This window comes from Desmodus rotundus, chromosome 2 (genome assembly GCF_022682495.2).
Source record: "Desmodus rotundus isolate HL8 chromosome 2, HLdesRot8A.1, whole genome shotgun sequence".
NCBI classification, from domain to species: domain Eukaryota; kingdom Metazoa; phylum Chordata; class Mammalia; order Chiroptera; family Phyllostomidae; genus Desmodus; species Desmodus rotundus.
This window is the reverse complement of record NC_071388.1, coordinates 37294152-37306513: the sequence shown is the minus strand read 5'-3', so window position 1 is coordinate 37306513 and position 12362 is coordinate 37294152. Positions and strand designations below refer to the sequence as shown.

The 12362-nt window shown below is 41.2% G+C and overlaps 1 pseudogene; it reads right to left on the bottom strand.

Annotated features, from left to right (window-relative positions):
• LOC139440745 (ferritin light chain pseudogene) overlaps positions 1-8454 on the bottom strand; it is a 42540-nt pseudogene extending 34086 nt beyond the window's left edge.
• Positions 8455-12362: the final 3908 nt, after the last annotated feature.

The window sequence follows — 12362 nt, the reverse complement described above, 5'->3', positions numbered from 1 at the left end:
ATACATTCTAAAAGGTGTCTAGGGTTATTTATAAAAATAGGATAAGCTCATTATATTTCCATACAAAGAAAAACTTTCTAGGATTCTTAGAGCCTTATGTATGTATATTTGGATGGAACTACATGTACCTTTTTAAAAAAAATCCTCACCAAAGATATGTTTACTGATTTGAGAGACAGAGGGAGAGGGAGAGGGGGAGGGAGGGGGAGTGTGAGAGAGAGACATCGATGGGTTGCCTCCTGTATGTGCCCCAACTGGGGATTGAACTCACAACCTCTTGGTGTATGGGGTGACACTCCAACCAACTGAACCACCCGGCCAGGGCTACTTGCACTTTTAAAACTTGTTGTGTAAAACCTCTTGAGATATTTCAAAGTACTCTACTACCTAGACACATTTATAAGTAGAAAAAAATTTTGTCTCTAAAGTGACAGAAGGGTAAACTAAATGTAGAAGCCTTACAATATTTTCAGAAAAGAGCTCTGGCCTCAGAATTTGGGGACCTGAATTGTACTTCTGGCTCTGTTACTATCTGGTTGTGTGACCTTGGGAGAGTCACAGAATTCTCTCTAAGCCTCAGTTTCTTGTTGGCTGAATGAGGAGGTTGCAATAGATTTTTCCATCCTTAACATTCTTTCTTTCTCTTGGACCCTTACGACTTTAGGGTTGTTGTATAACCCTGATAACTAGCAACCTTAACAGTTGAGGTTAAAATGGAATGCTCTATCCTTACATTTGTTGAAGGTAACCTTGTCATTGCAGGGAAAAAAAAAAGATAACAATGGAATGGTAATGACTAATCTGTTATCCAAACCCAATGTTATTAATGATCCATGTATTAAAGAGGCATGAGTTATGTGGGAAATAATGAGTTTTATAGCATTAATATTCTGTCAACTAGGACCTAAGGAGTCAAGTTTCTGCCATTACTTCTAGTGTGAGAACTATTACTGTTATCTTGCTCTTATAATGCAATGGTGGCTAAGCCGTAGTGTTTTGTATGCTCAGTTACAGACGTCTCACCTACAATGTTAGTGGGCGTGCTAGGGAATGTTTTGGATAGTTGATTCCCAACACTGAATTATTATGAGGAGTATGTGTGAGCTGCCAGACAGTCTTGAAATTCTGTCTTCCTTGAGCATAGCCAGTCTTGTGTTTGAAACTCTTGTAGATTGTATGGTGTATCAAGATATTTCTACAGGAAATCATTGAAATTGATCTTCTATGGTGGGGAAATGACAATTTGAGTCTTCAGCTTTGCTTGCTGTTGAGTTTGCTTTAGATGACTTATATTAAAAAAATCCACATGATTAAGTAATTAGATGTAGAAAAAAGGCATTTGACAAAATGAAACAACCATTCTTGATACACGCCCATAGAAAACAAAGAATTGAAGGTACATTTTTCAAAATGATAAAGGGCTGACATCATGTGCAATGGTGAAAGACCAAATGCTTTCCTCCTACGATCGGAAACAAAGCAAGAACGCCTGGTCTCTTCATTTCTTTCAGCATCGTACTCGAGGTTCTCATCAGTGCAATAAAGCAAGACAGAGAAACAGAATACATTCAGATTGGAAAGGAAGTAAATTTGTCTTTATTAAAGGATGGCGTATCATGCACATAGAATATCCTAAGCGATTGATAAAAAGCACAGACACAGGATACAAGGTCAATATACAAAAAAAATTGTCTTTTTATATACTATCCATAATCTGTTTGTAAATGAAAAACAAACAAAAAATCATTTGGAATAGCATCCCAAAATGTGATGTTGTTAGGGAAAAATTTAACAAAGTATGTAAAAGACCTATACATTGAAGACCATCAGATATTGCTAAAATAATTGAAAGATATAAATAAATAGAGATTTATGTCATGTTCATGACTCAGTATTGTTAATATATTCTTTCTCCCCAAGTTGATAGACTCAGAATAAACTACCCAAAATAGACTCAGTGCAGTCCTCTCTAGTATGACAGCAAGTTTATTTTTATAATTTGACAAGCCGATTATAAAATTTACATGACAACGCAAAAGACTCAAAGTAGCCAAAACAATTCTGAACAAGAAGAAAGTTGTAGAACTCACCTTATCTGATTTCAAGGATTTCTATAATTCTACAATAATCCATGCCTTGTACTATTGGCATATGGTAAAATATACAGATTAGTGGAACAAAATAGGAAGTTGAGAAATAGACCATAAATATATGGCCAATAAATTTTTAACAAAGGCGCCAAAGCAATTCAATAAGAAAGAAAAGTATTTTCAATAAATGTTGCTGGAATAACTGAATATCTATATTCCAGAATATTTAACTTAGTTCTTAATACACACTATGAACAAAATTAACTTGAAATGAATTAAAGAAATAAATGTAAGAGCTAAAATTCTAGGACTTCTAGAAGAGAACATAAATGAAAACTTTCTGACCTTGGTGTAGGTTATTTGTTAAATAGTATACAAAGACACAAACCATAAAAAATTATCAAATAGAGGTTCATCAAAACTGAAAATTTCTGTAGTGACCAAATAGCATGTTAGCTTTTGTAAGCCGTGTGGTCTCCATTGCGACTGCCCAACTCTGTTGTTTTAGTGCAATAGAAGCCATGGGTGATGTGGAATGAATGGGGTGGTCACGTCCCAATAAACCTCTATTCACAAAACAGGCAGTGGGCAGGGTTTGACTCACGGGCTGCAGCAGGCGGACAGTTGCTCTAGACTGACATAAACTCTGTCTCGATCCTCAGCAAGATAGATGATTTCCCCCAAATAATAAAGTGACTTAATGGAAGAAGCAAGACCAAATGCCATTTTTTCCCCAGTTCAGCATGTAATCTCTTTTTATAAATAAATTTGAAGGTAAGATTCTCTTCAGTGCATAGCTATGCAATTATGCAACTTCAGATAATCAAGAATTGACTCAGAGTCACTCTTTTCTTATGTTTAATACTTTGATTAATGCCTTTCTCTGGCTAGAAGAAGGAACAAATTAAAAGGAAGTAATTTTGTATTCCTTTTCCCTTTGTATTATTTGAAAGCTTATGCTCATTGCTACATCATTCACAAGAAGATATGAAAAGTGACTTTATATTCATGTGACATTTTATTTAAATATGTCAACAAACAGAACCATGGCACTTATTCATTAATATTTTGACGTGATTCTTGCTGAGAAAATCACCCATCTAAGTTGTTACATGAAAGGGGACATGGCAGGCATGCATCACAGCATCTTTTTCACCAAGTGAATATTTCAAAGAGAAAAAAAAGAATAAATATGCTTTGCTTTGTGTCACTTAAAAAAGACCCTGCCATGTTGAAATGAAGCAGAAACGCCGGAGTGAGCATTGTGCTGTCCATTTAGGAAGGGAAAATTCTATTTATTGAGAATAGAATATAGCAGATACTAAGTGAGGTATTTTACTCATGTTTTCTCATTTTATCTGATCAGCATCACCTGCAGATGAGTCTAACTATCCTCATTATACAGGTAAAGAAATTTATATTCCAGGAATTTTAGTAACTTTATAGAGTTTGATGCAGTTGGGAAAGGTGTGGACCTATCAACTCTAACTCACATCTGTTAGACCCTAAAGCTATACTTTGAGATTTGTGACTCTGGGATAGAAAAGAAAAACAACTGGGAAAGTCTTAGATACAATTAGTCAATACCTTTCCTTTCATATTATCAGGAATTGTGAAGAAACTACACTCTTTTCTTTCATGCCCGTGTGAAGAAGAGGGGAGAAAAAGCATAGTAACATAGTAGTCCTCCCTATCTGTGGGGGATACATCCCAAGACCCCAAGTGGATGTCTGAGACCGAATTGCCAGCATCACCACTCTTGTACTTTGGGGCCATTATTGGGTAAAATGAGGGTCGCTTGAGCACGAGCACTGCAGTGCTGAGACACTTGATCTGATAGCCGGGGTGGCTACCAAGTGACTACGGGCAGGGAGCGTATGAGAGCGTGGAGGGTCTGGACAAAGGGATGTTTTTCATTCCTGGGGGGACAGAGCAGGATGGCATGGGACTTCATCACGCCACTCAGAACAACACACAATTTAAAGCTTATGAACTGTTTATTTCTGGAAGTTTCCCTATAACATTTATAGATCATGGTTGGCCGTGGATGACTGAAAACTGTGGAAAACAAACTGAGGATCGGGGGGAGACTACTGTACAATCATGTGTTGCTTATGATGGGGAATATTCTGAGAAACGTGTTACTAGGCAGTTGTGTCACGGTGCTAACATCACAGAGTGCACATACACGAGCGTAGATGGTGTAGCCCACTACACACCCAGACTACATGGTCTAGCCTATCGCTCCTAGGAGGCAAACCTGTACAGCATGGTACTGTACTGAATACTGTAGGCCACTGTAACACAGTGGTGCGTATTTGTGTTTCTAAATGTATTTAACATAGAAAAGGTGCAGTAAAATACGGTGTAAAAGCACTGTCCAGTGTAGCTCAGTTGGTTGGACTGTCCAGTGTAGCTCAGTGTCATGCCATAAACAGAAAGTTTGTGGGTTCAATTCCCAGCCAGGGCATATACCTAGGTTGTGGGTTCCATCCCTGTTCAGAACGTGTATGGGAGACAACTGACCTACGCTTTTCTCTCTCTCTTCCTCCCTTCCTCTCTCTCTGGAATCAAAACAAATAAATAAAATTAAGAACTTAAAAAAATATGGTATACAAAGGTAAAAGTGGTACACCTCTATAGGGCCCTTACCATGAACGGAGCTTGCAGGCCTGGAAGTTGCTCTGGGTGAGTCAGTGGTGAGTGAAAGGGAAGGCCTAGAGCATTACAGTAGTCTGTTGTAGGCTTAATAAACGATGTCCCCTGTTCCCTTCCGACAGGGCCAGAAATACAACCTTGAAGCTGTCAGTGCTGCTCCATGAACAGGGATGTGGGCGGGACTGAATGGAAATATGAGCAGAAACTGGCTGGGTAAGGCACAGATCACCATAAAAATGACTGTCAGAGGGAAGCGGACGGTTGTCCGAGCATCGGTGGGAAAAAGAAACCAAGACGGAGAGGTAAAGGAACATAGCTGATGGTCATGGCAATGTGGTTTCCAGTATTTTCAGTTGAAGCAGTGGTCAGATTAAGGAACTTTGTGGTACTGATAAACAAAAACGGGTTCAACATGGAGAGGACTCAGTATTCTGACTTTGGAAATTTGGTTTTGGTTGCACTGACCCTCTCTGACACACAGGGCCCTCTCTGGTATTGAAATGATGAAAGAAATAAAACTTATCTATGCTTTGTCATTATAAACTGAAAATATGTCCAAAGTATGGGGCAGGCTGGCTCCACACTGCCACAGAAAGCTTTCACTCAAGTGGCGGTGGCACTCAACACTTGTTAAGGCAGCTCCCGTGGACCTGTGTCCTTGCACAAGATCTTAGGTCGTCAATGAAGAATGTACAGCAATGTGCTATGAAGATCATCAGGTGAGACCTGGGAGGGCGTCGGTGCCCTCTGAGTATGTCGTGCTGGGTGTGCAGCCTCCTCTGTGCTGAAACAGGTCAGCGGCTGACTGACTGCGGTGTAATCTGTGCCCTCAAGGTTGAGGTGCTCTGAGGGAGAGGGACTCTATTACCAAGCCCTGTCAGAGGGAGAAAAAAATTCCTCCTGAACCACATATCCCATTGTTTCTCACAGGAAGCTCATCCTCATTATGATTTTATAGGACCACCATTATATACGTGGCCCATCATTAATGGAATTATTGTTATATGGTGCATGATTGTAGTTACGACACTGAGTTTAATTGTAAGACATATGTGCCCTGAACCATTCTTTATTTCGATAAAATATAGACACAATAATTAGGACCCCGTAAAAGTAGGGCAGTGGTTTGAAGTAACCTCTCCCCTTGATTATTTTTTATTATTTTAAACTATAGTGGGTAGCCTTATAGTGTTGGTGATAATTAAATTGCTCCACTGGAGGCCTATTGATTTCTAAAGATTTTGGTGGTTTTTATTATTAAGTGAGAAAAGCTCCTAAAATCTGTGCCAGGGCCGAGAGAATGGAATTACGTGATTGTATTAGGCTGACTCTGGCTAGGCTGACCCTAACGTCAGTACCCACTGATGTCTCTGCAGAAATCTCAGAGAAAGCAGTTTCCTTTTGAGATCTGAACATCTCTTTGGGACTCTTGTAAAATGGCATAACTCACAAAATTTTTTAAAAAGCAAATACTTTTCAATTTTGTAAGTATGGTTTGTAGTTTGTAAATAAAGATGGCTTAGGAATGAACTTTTTAATTATGCTGTTGCAGGAAGTTGGACAGGAAGGCTTTTTGCTGGAAAGTTTAGGGCAAGGAGAAGATGGAATCGGTAATTCCTTCAGCCCAGCAATGAGTTTTCCCAGACAAAAGAATGCAAAGCAGTCAAATGAATGACAGTTTCTGAAGTCTGTGCAACTGACTCTCCCTGAGTCTTGACAGATGGAGCATTGCAGGGGTCACATGGCACGGGAATTCCCACAATTCCATCCTAATTTCATTTTCTTTTTAAAAATTTTGGCAGCTGGAGTTGCCGCAGCTGCTGCCCTGGGGGAACAGGAGTGCTGAACCAGGGCAGACAGTGTAATAGGCTCTTTCACCATGAAGAGGGTCTGTCCATGGCCCTGGAGAGCCCGCACTCAGCAGGGGACAGGGGAAGAAGGCCCTGCACCGTCTTCTACAAGGGGCTACCGTTTCTCGGTTGATCTCTTCAAGAAAGCAGCCTGGTATAGAGAGAAAGACATCTCTGGATCTGAGTTCTAGTTTTACTGGTGACAGCTGTGTGACTTTGGGCCACTTTTCAACTTCTTCAAGCCTATTTGTTCATCCGTCAAAACCCTAACATTTGAAGTTGTTGTGAAGATTAGGCTCATATATGTAAAATATCCAGTGCAGTGCTTAGCATAGATTAGGCTTTCATAAGACCCTAACTACTTAATTCAATTAAAATCTTGTCCTTGTTCTTTTCCAGAAATTCAGTTTCCCAATGTTTAACCAAGAGGCATCTGACAGACTGCTTATCTCCACTTTGTTGAGTTCTTTTCCTGGAGTTTTGATCTGTTATTTCATTTGGGTCATGTTTCTTTGTGTCATTATTTGAATGCCTCCCTGTGTATATTTCTATGTATTAGGTAGAGCTGCTCCCTGTCTTGGTAGCAATGCCTAATGTAGTTAAGTGTCCCGTAGGATCCAGTAGGACAGCCTCCCCTATCACCCAAGCTGAGTACTTAAGGTGTGCCCTTCTTATAGGCTGAATATACCCTCCTCTTATAGTTGAGCCTTGGTTGCTGTTGGCAGGTCGATAGAAGGAATTCACCCAGGTCAGTCAGCTGCAAGGACTGGCTGTGACCATTGACCACCAACCTCTGCCCCCTGTGGAGTATCAGCTGTGCAGTGGCAGGTGGTGGTCCTCTGATGTGGTCTGTAGCTTTCCACTGGGTACGCAGACCCTGCAGTTTCCTGGTGGTGCAGTTCAAGGGCAGACCCCATCTGTGTTTGTCTGGGCCACCCTGTTAAGTTATAAAGCAATCTGAGATATCTGCTACTTGTGCCAGGCTTGGAGATTCCCAGGTGAAGCCAAGCTATGAGTCTAGGTTGGCTGCTGCTATTGCTGGGCCTACAGACACTTAGTGGGAGGTACAGGGGCTGAGGGCTCACTGAGGCCAGCTATTGCTTGTTTGAAAGGATTTAGGAAGTTGTGAAGCATGAGCAAGACCAGCCATTCATATGGAAAAGCTACTGTTAACAGCTATAAGTTGAGTGGGATGGAGCCTTAGAGGATCTCCAGGATGGGGCAAACAGTGTTAGCCAGGTTGATGGAGTCTCAGATATGCTGCCCACCTGCAGCCTCTGTGGCTCTCTTGTGGGGGGGTGAGTTCAGAAAAGGGGCAATGGCCTCTGCCTGCCTTTCTGCCTGGAAGAAAGCTGTCCACCAGCTCTCACCTTGAAGCCAGACACATCATTTCCTTCCTGTATGCCACTGGTGTCTTTCAAGCTGCTACCCTGTGCTGGAACTCAGAGTGAGTGAGTCTGAGTAAGTCTGTGTGTGGGTTCTTTAAAAGGAACTGCTTGGGACTTCATAAGTTTCTCCTACCAACTCAAACCACACTGGTTTTTGCAGCCAGAAGTTATGGAGATGTATCTCTCTGGCCCTGGAACCCTGGGCCAGGGGACCTACTGTGGAGCTGAGACTCTTTACTCCCAAGATATCCCTCCCAAATTTTTACTCACCACATGTGGAAGGGGGACCAGCCCATTCCACATCTCCACACCCCTCCTACCAGGATGGATGTGGTTTCTTTTTTCCATAGTTGTCAATTTCTATTCCACTCAATTTGGGACAGTTTCAAGTGATGGTTATTCTATAATTTAGTTGTAATTTTGATGTGGTTGTGCAAGGAGGTGAGTGGGGTTTACCTGTGCCGCCATCTTGACAGGAAGTCCCTCTAAAGGTATGTTTTATAGATCTATTTCATTTATTTTCTATGCTGCTTTGGCAGACCAAAGAAATTACAAAGTTTTTTGAAATTCACCAAAAAATAACAGATGACTCTTGATAAGAATTTCTCCAAGGGAAAGGGCAGATAGAAACAGTACTGAGATCTGGGCAATTTTAAAATCATGATCAGTGCCTTGGCTGGTGTGGCTCCATTGGTTGGATTGAAGGCAACCGATTGATCTATCTCTCTTTCTCCCTTCCTCTCTCTCTAAAAGCAATGAAAAAAATGTCCTCAGGTGAGGATGAAAAAATAATAAAATAAAATAAAATCTCAGTCAGGGTAAGAGTTAAAACAACTTTGATTCTAAGTGACAAAAAACCCAATGGGGCCAAATAAAGGAGGAGGGAAACTTTTAATAAGAATTCTTAGTATTCTCATGAGACCCAAGGTCTGTGGAGCTGCTCAAATCAGTTATCTAAATGCCTCTCTCCGTTTCTCATAGCTCATCCCTGCTACCCCCACATATGTGTTTCACTTCTTTCTCTTTCCTGCTGTTCATCCACTCACCCTCACTTTCACATTCTTTCAATTGCCTCTCTGTCTCTCTTGTCCATATGGCAGTAGACTTGACCACCAGGAGCTCTGAAACAGCATATTTTACAGCTCTGGTTATCAGTCACTGAAGTTATTTTTTAGTTTTAATCCATAGTCTTAGAACAAGATGAGAATTGGCCCAGTTTTGAACAATTACCCAAAGCTGGAACTATGGACTGTGGCCAGGGGGTAAAGTCACAATGTCCACAATGGCTGCTCCATGATAACCATAGAAGTGGGGATAAATCAGAAAAAGGGAAGAGAAAGAGTATTCCATGCAGTGGACTTGGCCTTAGGCAGTACTCTCGAATAGGAGGCCCTATTGGTAGTTCCTTATCTGTTACAATACAAGAAATTTCCAAAATGTCTTCACCAGCTACTAAAGGAGTGAAAGTCACCCTAACTGAATACAGTGGTCATATGTTCATACTCGGATATTTAATTCCAAGGCACACCAAAGCAGCCCTGAGTATAAGATTAAATAACTGATTAAATTCTAGTGATAGTTATATAAATTTATGGTATTTCAACAAAATACTCTGAAGCCACTAAGATCATGCTTTTAAAGAAAGTAGAATGCTATGCAACACTGCTCACAATAAAAACCTCAGTGAAAGGGCAAAACATAGAGCTTATATATGTAGTATGTGGAACGTAGCTCAATAGAGCAACAGTTGTATCTGGATGTCAGAATTATGGTGAGATTTATTTTCTACTTCATCTTAATTCCATATTTTCTAGATTTTTTCCAAAAAATATATTATTTTACAATAGGAACATTAACAGTTTAAAAGGTTTAGTAAAGGGCTCATTGAAAGGGTTAACTCTGGATCATTAAAAGGTGGGTTGCCTTGAATACATACAGGGAACTATGGTTTAGGAGTCCCGTCTTGGTTTTAGGATTCTGTTGCTTATCAGTAACAGTTAGCCTGTACTGAACTCAGAGGAGATTTTCCAGGAAAGGTACTAACTAGTTGGGGGTGAAGAGAATGCTGAAAGAGGGAGGAATGTCTGAAAACAAGTCAAGCAACCCAGTCCAAGTCCCATACACAGGCATTTTCACTTCACAGACACACTGCGAACCTGGCCTGCCATATAGACATCCATACCCCAAAATTTCTTTCATGGATCAACCCCAGTGGGAGCTTTCTATGCTATTTCCATATTAAAACAAACAAACAACAACAACAAAAACCTTTTTAATATTCACCTGCTTTCCTTTTTGGTAGGTGCCATTATAGCCCCATCCTGTCCAAGCCTGTTCACAGAACCAGATCAAGGAAACTGCCATCACACTAACAGCAGAGAAGCTGAAGGGCTGGGCAAGGCTCCAGCCAGGTCTAACGTGTATTTATAACTGGACTTATGGTTCCCTAACCTTAAGTTTCCTGAGGATCAGACACTTCTCTGTGAGCTGATCTGGCACTGAGATTGGCAGTGGAAGCTTAACTTTTAACCACACACACAAAAAATCAAAGCTATAAGCTTACAAATTCTGTGAGTCAGTAAAGTTCAAGAGAACACTTGAAAGTTATAATCCAGTCTGTTTTGATAATCATAGAGTCTTACACCCTGACAGAGGAGTGAACCTTTAAATGATGAAGACTCTCTTCATGTTTATCAGCAAGGACATTCTGGAGACCTTTGTCTTTCCCAATCTTTCAAACTAGAGAACATTTGAACACCAGGTCAATTATATGTCTCCCTCAGTGACTGAAACAGCTTTAAAAAAATATTGTTGCCACTGTGTCAGATCAAGTGGAGAAGAGCAGAAATATGATTTGGGAGTCTCAAAAGGTATTAGGCAGCAAGTTAGGTAAAAATTAAATTCCATTTGCTGGGATTCCATATAACACCCAGAGAGCTCAAAAAAAAAAAGTTCAGTTCTCTTTATTAGTGCTGGATTTATGGTCCAAAATGAAGATTAGGTTAAGAAAAATATCAAACTTGATGTTCTAAAGAGCTCTTTAAATTCGAGAGCCTCAGTCCTGTGTTTTGGCATCTGATGCAGCCTCCCTGGCTCCAGCATCTCTCTGGAACAATGCTGGTGTGTTCATTGCCATTGAACCAATTTTTACAAGGCTACACCCACTGCACCAGCACTTTGCTCTGAAAGCCATCATAGCTTTTGAACAAGTCTGAATTCCTATAACCAGCCCTCAGGGACCTCCAAAATCCAGCCTGGCCCACCAGCTGCTCCAACACACCTCCTGCCCCTCACCTGCAATGGCTCCTCATTGTCCTACAGACACGCCCTCCCCCAGCATCTGGCCGATCTTTGTGCTGGTTCCCTCCACTCCAAGCATCAGAATTTATCCTCAGTGCCTGGCCAAGCCTTATCTCCTCTTTAAACCTCCCTTACCTCTTCCAGTCCACACGAATCTTCCCCTCTTTGAATTCCTGCCACAGTAATGGGCCTGACAATTAACGTCACTACAGGATAGTGACGTTATTATCCTGAGAATCCACTACAGGATAGTCTCTGTACATATTATTTTGAAAAATATCTTTTTTATCTTCAGAAGAACTCTGTAAGACAATCGCTATCACTTATCTCATCGTCAATGAGCAGATCTTAACACAATTTCGTTCATCTGGAAGCATGAGTTTGATGGAGCTGGTATCATGTCATTCCCTGCCCCTTGCTGCCTAGTGATTGGTGCCCAGTAAGTATTTTGTTTCTCTGACAAAACATTAATAAATTTATAAGTCAAAGGGCTGAAGTTCAACCCTGAATCTGTCTCCGAACACCATGGCTTTATGTGCACATGCAGATACAGACAGGCAGTGATATATCACGTGGGCGAGAATTCACTAAATACCAGTTGGTCATTTGCTATCACTCAGGACAAAGCACCTCACGACTGTGCCTTCCCTGAACAGCGCTGTGCAAGCGGAGGCAGCTCGAGGAGCTTTATCATACACTGTCCACAGCACTGTCCGTAAACACACAACATAAGTAAGAGCGCTGTGCTGGCTGTACAAGTGCCACTTCAGGGCGAGTCTCCCAGCCACCACAGTCCCCTTCCAACTGCCCTGCCACCCTCAAGCCCCTCCTACACACAAGTGTGGCTGCTGCAAAATGAGCATAGCCAAATTAGCTATAGGAGCCTCTTTCATATACGTATGTACTTGCTTATCCTCCAACACTCCCAACTGCACAAGGTAATGCATACACTCTGCTCAGCTTTAAAATCTCCATTAAGTCACAAGTGTGACTGAATTTTCCTCTGATACACTAAAACTGCAGAGGAGTCACATTAGGTGGGACCTATGTGTTTTCATTGGCACTGACCTGTAGTG